The following is a 9,545-nucleotide window of genomic DNA, read 5'->3' as shown; positions in this document are numbered from 1 at the left end:
AGTATCGCGCGCCGCAATGGATACTTTATATCAAGGGACGTTTCGCGCGCCGCGATGGATACTATTATCGAGGGACTTGTCGTGCGCCGCGACGGATGCATGGATAGATATGTCCCTCATGGGTCTCAAACTGAGAGACAACGAGTGTGTATCACTAGGTCAGATTCACTATACTTGACATTGCATTCCATGCATTGCACATATTTATCATTAGTGAACTTGATATTGTGTTTTGCTGATCTTATGAGTGCCTTTTTGTGGAACTTTGATTGATGAATATTGAGCTTGTTGTTGAGGATATGTAATTGTTAGAGTGTTGTTGTTGAGACATGTGCTTGTAAACTGTGAACTGCTAGGTTGGGCTGGTTTTATGCAGGTTGTAGTTGTGGAGGTTCGGTTGGGGTGGTAAGGAGTATCTGTATTCTATTCCCTTAGCTTGTGTTTAGAAGTTTAGTTGCTGAGTACCGTGTGGTTTGGTACTCACCCCTTGCTTCGACAATTTGTGTAGGTTACGAGCCTGAATTTTCATGGTACTTGTCATTCTCTTCTTTTCCGAGGCTTCTTGGAGATTTGTGAGGTAGTTGTTTGTCATCTCAGCAGACCTTCTTACTCCTATTTATGATCTTGTACTATTCTAGAAACAATGTCATTTGAGACTTGTGTTTTTCTTTTGAATCAATTGTAATACTTTAGAGGCTTGTACACGTGACAACTAGATTTTGAGGGTATTTTTGAGTTGATTATAAAATTTTCGTATTTTATTGCAATGGTTGAGTTTTAGGCTGATTTGTCTTGGTGGGATAAGAGGAGTGTCATCACGTCCATTTTTGGATCGTGACATTGATATCCAACGGGTATAAATCTGGGAAGAATAAATCTGACTGTAAAACAATGCATATTATATATTGTTGTCAGAAATTGTAACAAAATAAATATACATCACCCAAAAATCAAAACATGCAATTAAAAGTTAAACTGCAATAATTAATATAAGTTCTATAGTTTACTCTCTCTTCAATTTATATTCCGTATTAAAGTGTGATTTTTTTTAATCATATTTAGCCTAAAACTTAAAAACTCCTTATTAAAGATTTTATCATCTCATATTATCTATATTTATCAACAAATTTCAGAATTAAATATACTTATTTCACCCATAAAATAATATTTTAGATATAGAAAAACACACCAAAAACGAGTTCAAAATTTTAGTAAAACGATCTTTTTTCTAAAAAAATCAAGTTTCAGATTAATTAAAATAAAAAACAAAATCAATTTTTCAAAATATTGAATTCTTAATTATGAAAAAATCAGATTAAAAAAAATAAAAAATAATTTCAAAATTTAAAATAAAAAAACATAAAGAAAAGCAAAAAAGATAAATTAAAGTGAGAGAAAATTACATGTTACAATATATGGTGATAAATTTATTTATTTTTAAAAAATTAAAGGCCCCAATAGTCATTAATAAATAAAAAGTGTTTGATTAGAAATCAATATTTATCTTGGGAGTAATAAAATAAAAAAATCAACTAATTAGGAGAATATCAAGGGAAAGATTTATCTTGTCAATTATAAATTACTATATTTATGGAAAAGATATTTTGAGAGTAACGCGAGGGTGGAGTGTGGGTTGACATATGATAAGTTAAAAAATCCCTTAAAAGGTGTAATAGATAATTACAAATTGTTCTCTCATTAATATTATTTCTCTCACCTATTAATTATATAACATTATATAATATATATTAGTTAATAATATATAATTAATTAATTTATAAATTAAAACTAATCTGTTAATACTTGTAATTAAAATGTTATAATAGTAATATAAAAAAAGTAGATCTAAAAATTGTAATATTAACCCTTAAATAGATGTGTGGTGTGATTTTTTCATAGCAAAATTAGCCCCAAAAGACCACTTGTAAGATGATATTGTAACAATTTTATTTTCAATTTATGTGGCACCGTGTGGTTAGGCATCGAGTTTAAGAAATAAAAAAAGACTTTATTATGTTTTTCTAAGTTGTCCTTAATGTCACTTTAGTGCTTACTGTTAGTTGACGTTTCTTCACAATTAAGTGTTAAGTGAGACTCAATAATGATAAAATGGGGGTGGTGTCATTGAATAGCTACCTAATAAGGTAATGTGACATTTTTCTTGGATAGACTAAAACAGGTGACACATAGATTGAGACGTATACAGTATTATTTTTTGGTTAAAGATTGAAACAATTCAATACTCTAAAATTGGGTGAATTAAGATAATAAATCTCACAAGGGATGATCTTGAACTTTTCTTTCAAAAAAATATATATTTTGTTGTTCACCAGACATACATTAGATTTGTCTCTTAGGAGCATTTATATGTAAGCTAGTGAATTATTATAAGAGTGGAATAGGGTTGAGAGTGGAAGTTCCAGGGTGAAATGGTCAAGAGATGGTGTTGGGGATGTTGGGTGGGTGGGAAAGAGATAAAGAACTTTAAAGTTACTTCTGAAAATTGTTTCCGCTATTTCCATAAGGAAACTTATTTTCCTATTTTTTAAGGAGCTCGACCAACCAGACAAAGAAAAATTTTAAAAATACTTTTCAGAAAATATTTTGTACTATATGAAACACACCCTCAAAAAAATCCAAAAATAGGCCATCAAGAGCTTGTTGGCCAATGTGTATGCTAATGTTGGCCCATCTTAGTTGGCTCTACCAAATGGTAAAAACTACTATTTAAGAAATAGTCATTTTAAGGCGAAAATAACATTTACACAAAAATATCTTTAAATTATGTAAAATAAAATAAAATTTGAAGTACTGTTATTTCGAATAAATATTTTGTCCAAAAAGGACCAAAACATTTATGCAATAATGGAGCATTGATATTTTAGGTCCTTAACATACCAGGTTTGTTTTGTAAGGCTTGGCATGTATTTAAAGAGAGTGACCTTTTGGAGAAATGTCTCCATATATGTATTTATAATATATCCAAAAGTATGACATATCCCTATGTGGGTATGACAAAAAGTTGCTAACTTCTAAAAATCTATCATTTTCTAAGTGAAACATTAAAGGTACCCATCATTCATCAATTCCATTTCACTCATCCTTTCTTAATTTACCATGATATAACTTATAACTAGTTTAATGTAGTCCATTCATTTTTGTTTGCTTTTTCGTGAATTTTTTTCCAGTAGAGCATATGATATCGATAGCCTCAATATATTTGGAAATTACTTTCCACTTTAGTTACATCAAATCTAAAGGATAAGTATAGAAAGGAAGATTCTTTACATTGATCGAGGAGCCAGATTTACAATGATATTATAATATTGAAATAATAATAATAATAATAATAAAAATAATAATATTAAAGTAGAGAGAAAAGAGACGGTATTTGTATTATTGATGTGATTCTATGTAGTACGATTATACTTCCCTGGGAGTTGTGAACTTAGAGCCTGTTCGACCAACCAACTAAAAATCGCTTATTTTGAGAAATATTTTTATTAAGATAGTTTTTCAGAAAAGTACTTTTAAAAAACAAGCAATATCATGGTTGACTAATTCATTTAAAAATGTTTGATAATTGCAACAAGTATATGAAGAATTGTCATTTTGTTTTATCATTTAAATGTATGATTGAAATATTAATAAAAGGAAATGAGCTGTTATACGTAGTAACCTCACAAGTTGTTTATAAGGGGGATATTTGTGTCAAGATTCTTTTCCGCTTCAATTTTTGTTATTTTTAAGAAATAGTTATTTTTTCTTCTACTTAAAAGTATTTTTACTTATTTTTCGAACATTTCAAATTTTCAAAAAGATAATCCCCCTCCTCCCCCGAAAAAACATTTTAATTTTCTTTGATGATCATAGAATGTGTTGCCTAATACACAAATTGATGGTCACTATACATTGGATAGTGGTTATCAATGTGTGTTATTTATTAGGAGTAATATAAGTAGTAATTGATATTACTTTCAAATATAAAAGTTAATGATGCAATTATCAAATGTAAACGTTAATCACATGAATTATTATCATTTAATGAAGTTGATGAACGATATTTATAGTATTCAGTATTCACACAAGATACTTATTATATATCATAAAAGAGAAAATACATGATTACCTCATCTCATCGAACATATATCCTTTTTTTAAGTAGATACCTAAAGATTGTGGGGGTCCTATTATCCCATGAAACCATTTTCAACAACTATAACTTAAAGTTTGCGTGATTTTTTTTCATTCACGTGCCTTCAATACGTGAAATTACAGCTGATCTGAGAATGAATTAAAATGGTGTATTTATAATTGTTAGAAATATTTTCGTGTATAATAGGACACCCACAAACTTTTAATATCTACTTAAAAAAAGGGTATAAATTTGATGGGGCAAACTTTCTTCTACATATTGTTTCTGTGTTTATATTTTGTTCACAAGGTACGACAATGACAATTAACAATGATTGCATGCTTTATTAAATTCACTAATAAACTCATTTATTTTATATATTTAATAAGAGTTAAAATCATGTGTCTTCTTTTACATCAAAAGATAGAAGAATACAACGTGTAAAGTCCTTCATATCTTCTTCTAAGCGAAGTATAGAGTGCAATAATGCTATATAATTATAATCTTATAGTGGTGATTATAAATGACACGAGACAATCTTGATTGATTGTAATAAAAGTGAATAATTCATGATAATAACAAAACGTTCTGAATAATCGACTCATTTATCAAATAGAGTCTTACGAAATCTTTCCTCTTTGTCTTCAATTACATCAGAACATGACTTGTAAATTTTATTATGACTGTCTTTTATCGGTTGTCCCCTAATTTTATTATCAAGAAGTGTATTCGCGGCTTATTGTACTAATTTTCATGACACATTACTCATTCTCCTAATGTGGATCTACTTGTTGTTAATAGACCGGTAAAAATATTGCTCCGATAAATAACTTGTATATAGAGTTTATTAATATACTATTTAAGATAAAAAAAAAAAAAAAAAAAAAAAAAAAAAAAAGAAGAAGAAGATCAGTGTCAAATGATAGTACTATACAATATAAGCACATGGTAAATTCAATATGACTAGAATTCTGACTATTTGTTGGCCCACTATTGGATGTATGTGATCAGTTGGTCCCATACAAATAAAATATTGTGGACATTTAAAAATAAAAAAGTTTTTTGGGACTATAATGTTTTTATGTAAATCATTTAAAAAATATATATTTTCCATCTAATCGTAATAATTTGTAATTGTCATTAGTGTACATTGAGTGCATAACAAGTGTATATATATATAAATATGTAAGTATATATATATATATAATCAGTGTATGCATCAATTATAATAGATAATATAGTGATTATATATTGATCATTTACTGTATACTTGCTAAAATTTATACAAATACAAATAAAGAACATGATTATTTTTTGTTGTGAGATTTTCATAATGTAATTCTATTTTCATGCTCGAATCGAGATCTCTAATTTAAAACTGAGGAACAATAATTACTCACTATAATATTTCGTTGTATATTAGAACACTTATTATCAATTAAACCTCTTGTTTTTATTGAGGGTTTTATCTATATGTCGCGAAAATTTAATGAACTAATTTTCTCTAATTTTATAAAAAAAGATTCCCTTAGGTTTAAGTCATATATTTCATATGGCTAATAAATCGAGGGGGGCCATACATGAATACCAATAAAACAGTGGGTACTATATGTTTTATGATAGAATATGTGGTATATATCATGCTAGGTCTACATTTAACGTTTATGAAAATATTAAGACAATATGTCTTATTCTTTTCTTGTTCGGGCCCCTTATTTTCTCGAATAGCATGGTCTAACCTAGAACATTATATTCGTGAGCACGAGCGTAGTCCTATTAAATTTGTTGTAAAAATTCAATGGGTTAGGTTTAGGTGATAAGTATAGGTTAGATAAAATGTGCAATTGGATTAGAACTAGGCTCAATAGTGATCAAGAGATCAATTATTGAGTATTTGTGTAAACAAGGATCGATCTGATAGAATGATTCTGATCGTTTTATAACCCTTAATAAGAACTTTCAATTTTTGATTTTGAAATTGGAGAACCTTTTGATAAGAAGTACTTAATAATAAATCATGACAGGAAGTTCCGAACATCAAATAGTTAAAAGAATAAATTGAAATTTCTCTTTCTCTAAAAATAATATACTCTTTGTTTTTCATTTGGGGTCCAATACTTATTTTAGGTAGGATGTGCGAATAATCTCCCACATTGATATCCAAAAGAAAGAAAAAATTGTAGGGTGATCAGTGTGAACAAAGTCGGACTTCGAAAGAAGAAAAGGGTGAGGCATTTTTGAGCAAATCTTGTGGGCAGTTTGGACAAAAGTGAATTATATCACACCATGTTAAGAGTATTTTTGAGTTTTTTTAGTTTAACCATTTGTATCAAAGCCAATGATTCGACAAAAAAAATAGGGAGTACTGATTTAGTGCCTTTACCCATTTACGAGTCAGTTTTTTACCGTTACTCATAGTTTTGAAGACACATACACGAAAAGGAAGTTAGTGTGTCTTGGTGGCCATAACACATAAATACTCGATTGATGTGGGTGACACCTAGATAATCTCCAAATTAGCCCATCAATAGTGATGGATTATGTGGAACTTAGTTTGACGGAGAAATATTTGAAAGTATGAACAAAGTCCTATATTGATAGCTGAAAATACAAAGAAGCTACATATAAGATGGAATGATACTTTAAATGGTGTGAGACCTTTTGAAAAATATCATCCGACTTGTAACAAAGCGTCCAACACCTGAGACCCGACTAACTTATAAGATTCAGGTTGAAACGTCTCACTTTTAAATGAGATAAAATGCTCTCTACCAAAAAATGTTTGCATTCCCATATTCAAAGATGTGACCTCTAATTAAAAATAAAAAGTATTTATCAATCTATAGTTGTAAATTTGGACACGCACCATTAAATCAAGTCATTTTGCTGACAATTCTTTTTTAACTGTATCCAAGATAACCATAAGATTCTCTAAGGTTTAAGTCATAATTCATATTATCGAAGGATGTAGTAAAATGGTTAACATATCTTTTGTTTTTATTGAAAGTCTTGATTTCGAATCCTAAGCTAAAATGAATAATTAACTTTTTGATAGGAAATATTTGATCCTTACTTATACGGTGTGAATTTGAATAAATTGAGATTAGTGAAATTTGAAAATCGAATAATTAAACTATCGTATATTTTTAGATTAGGATTACTATACTCAAGATAATTACACACTAAACAAATACCATTTCAATTCATCCTGTCTAATTAGATCCGAAATGTGATATGATTTTAGACGATGAACTAAATATGGACAGTTCCAATAATTTCACTCTTGAACAAAAGTTTATTTTTATTTTATTTTATCTATTTCTTGTTTAAAGTAGAAGAAGATACATATTACAATATATATTTTAAAATCAGAAGAGGAATTTGAAAAAAGAGATAAAACCATACTCACACAACACCTATTAGTCTCAAAACCATATTTTAGTACCGTTAACAAAAATATCATATAAATTAGTCTCAATGATTATCATAAGATCAATTTTGTTGTTTTATTATTACCATGTCCTTTCCATTTTAACTTTATTGTTGTTTTTTTTAATTCAGTTATCTTTCCTGATTTGTTATTGATATTTTATTTTGTTCAATAATTTCCTCATAATTTATACAATTCGTTTCTTTTGTATTTTTCAAATGTATTTTGAAAAACATCTTTTTAAACGAAAAAATAACTTTCTTATCCTTCAAAAATAGAAATAAAATTTACATGCAACCCACTCCTAGGGCTTCACTTTTGAGGAATCACTCTGAGTATGTTCACTATGCTAGTGGCTAGGTTGGTTAATGTCAAACATGCAAAAGTCCAAAAATGAGACGAATTAGGGATTCATAATGATTTCATTGATTAACTAATCATTGAGTAAGAAAGACGTTTTGCGCAGTATTTCAGATCAAAAATCTCTAGAAGTGTGTCATTAAGATATATAGATTAGGCCAATCTCAGAATTAGATGTGGTCACATTTTCAACTCCACGAGTCTTGTTATCCGCAATGACTTCATTGATCGACTACCAACTCATTGAGTAAGAAAGACGTTTTGCGCAATATTTCAGATAAAAAAATTCTAGAAGTGTGTTGTCATTGAGATAGATTAGGCCAACCTCAGAATTAGATGTGGTCACATTTTCGACACAACTAGTCTTGAAGTCCGAGATGACTTCATTGACTAACAACTCATTGAGTAAGAAAGACGTTTTGTGCAGTATTTCAAGTCGAATTAACTCTAGAAGCGCATCATTACGTTAGATTAGGCCAACCTCAGAATTAGATATGGTCACATTTTCAACATCACCAATCTAGTCGTCCACAAATTAATTACCCTCCTTTAATAAAGGTGAAACCCATTCAAAGATAAATTATGGTATTCGAGATCATACCAAAGGAAAGGCATGGTTTCAAAGTTTATTATTATTTGAATTAACAAACATTTTTTAAGGCCAAATGAAGGGGTTCCAAACAAAAAATAATTCTAACTTGAATAATACATGGATATAATTACTAGGGCAAAAAAAAAAACATACATGGATATTCCTACTAGTAGGTATTTTGTTATACTCTAATACTAGCTAGAATCCTAGGGATCCCATATTTATCCATATACATAAGTTGACTACAAAATTATATGCTCAAATTTGTAATCTAGGTACTATGTTGTATGATAGGGGGTTCACTATATCATTTATTAGGTTAATTAAGTTTGTGAGAATAGTGCTACTTGTTATTCCTATTAAAAGAGCTGTAAATTTTTTCAATGATTTAGGTTTAATTGATTAACTAGAATAGGTAGATATAGGTACACTAGGTTTAGGATAAGGCTCAACTATTATAGAATCAACCATCACTACAACAACTATGATATATAGCTACGAAATTATTAGCTACGACATCAAATTCGTCACTAATTGTTCGCTTTTAGTGACAAAATTTACTTTTTGTGCTTAAATATATGAGACACATACTTTTAGTGACGAAACAAAAAAACCGTAGCAAAGTTTCGTCTACTAAAGTTTCCCACCAAAAAATTAATTGGCGCCATTTGTTAAGTAGTGTTAGTCACGAATTTAAAGTTATCGGTGACACATTATTTCGTCACTAATAATGTATCTAATTCATGACAAATATTTTTTTGTCTTAAAATTTATTGATTTTTTTACCCAAAAAAATTTCATCTAAAAAAATATGTTGTTACAATATCGACAAATTAGAATTCGTAGTTAAGTATTATAAGTTTTATCTATAAGAATTTAACTTTAATTATGATATTTATTTTCGTCACTAATAGTATAAATAATTGGTGACAAAGATTTTACTGTCTCTAAACAATCTGTGATTCAATGACAACAAAAAAGTTGTCACAAAATATGTAAGGTGTTAAATAGCGACGACTTAAAATTTG

The sequence above is a fragment of the Solanum tuberosum genome, unplaced genomic scaffold (genome assembly GCF_000226075.1).
Source record: "Solanum tuberosum cultivar DM 1-3 516 R44 unplaced genomic scaffold, SolTub_3.0 scf00616, whole genome shotgun sequence".
Taxonomy (NCBI): domain Eukaryota; kingdom Viridiplantae; phylum Streptophyta; class Magnoliopsida; order Solanales; family Solanaceae; genus Solanum; species Solanum tuberosum.
The sequence above is the reverse complement of the archived record's forward strand: the minus strand, read 5'-3'. Positions refer to the sequence as shown.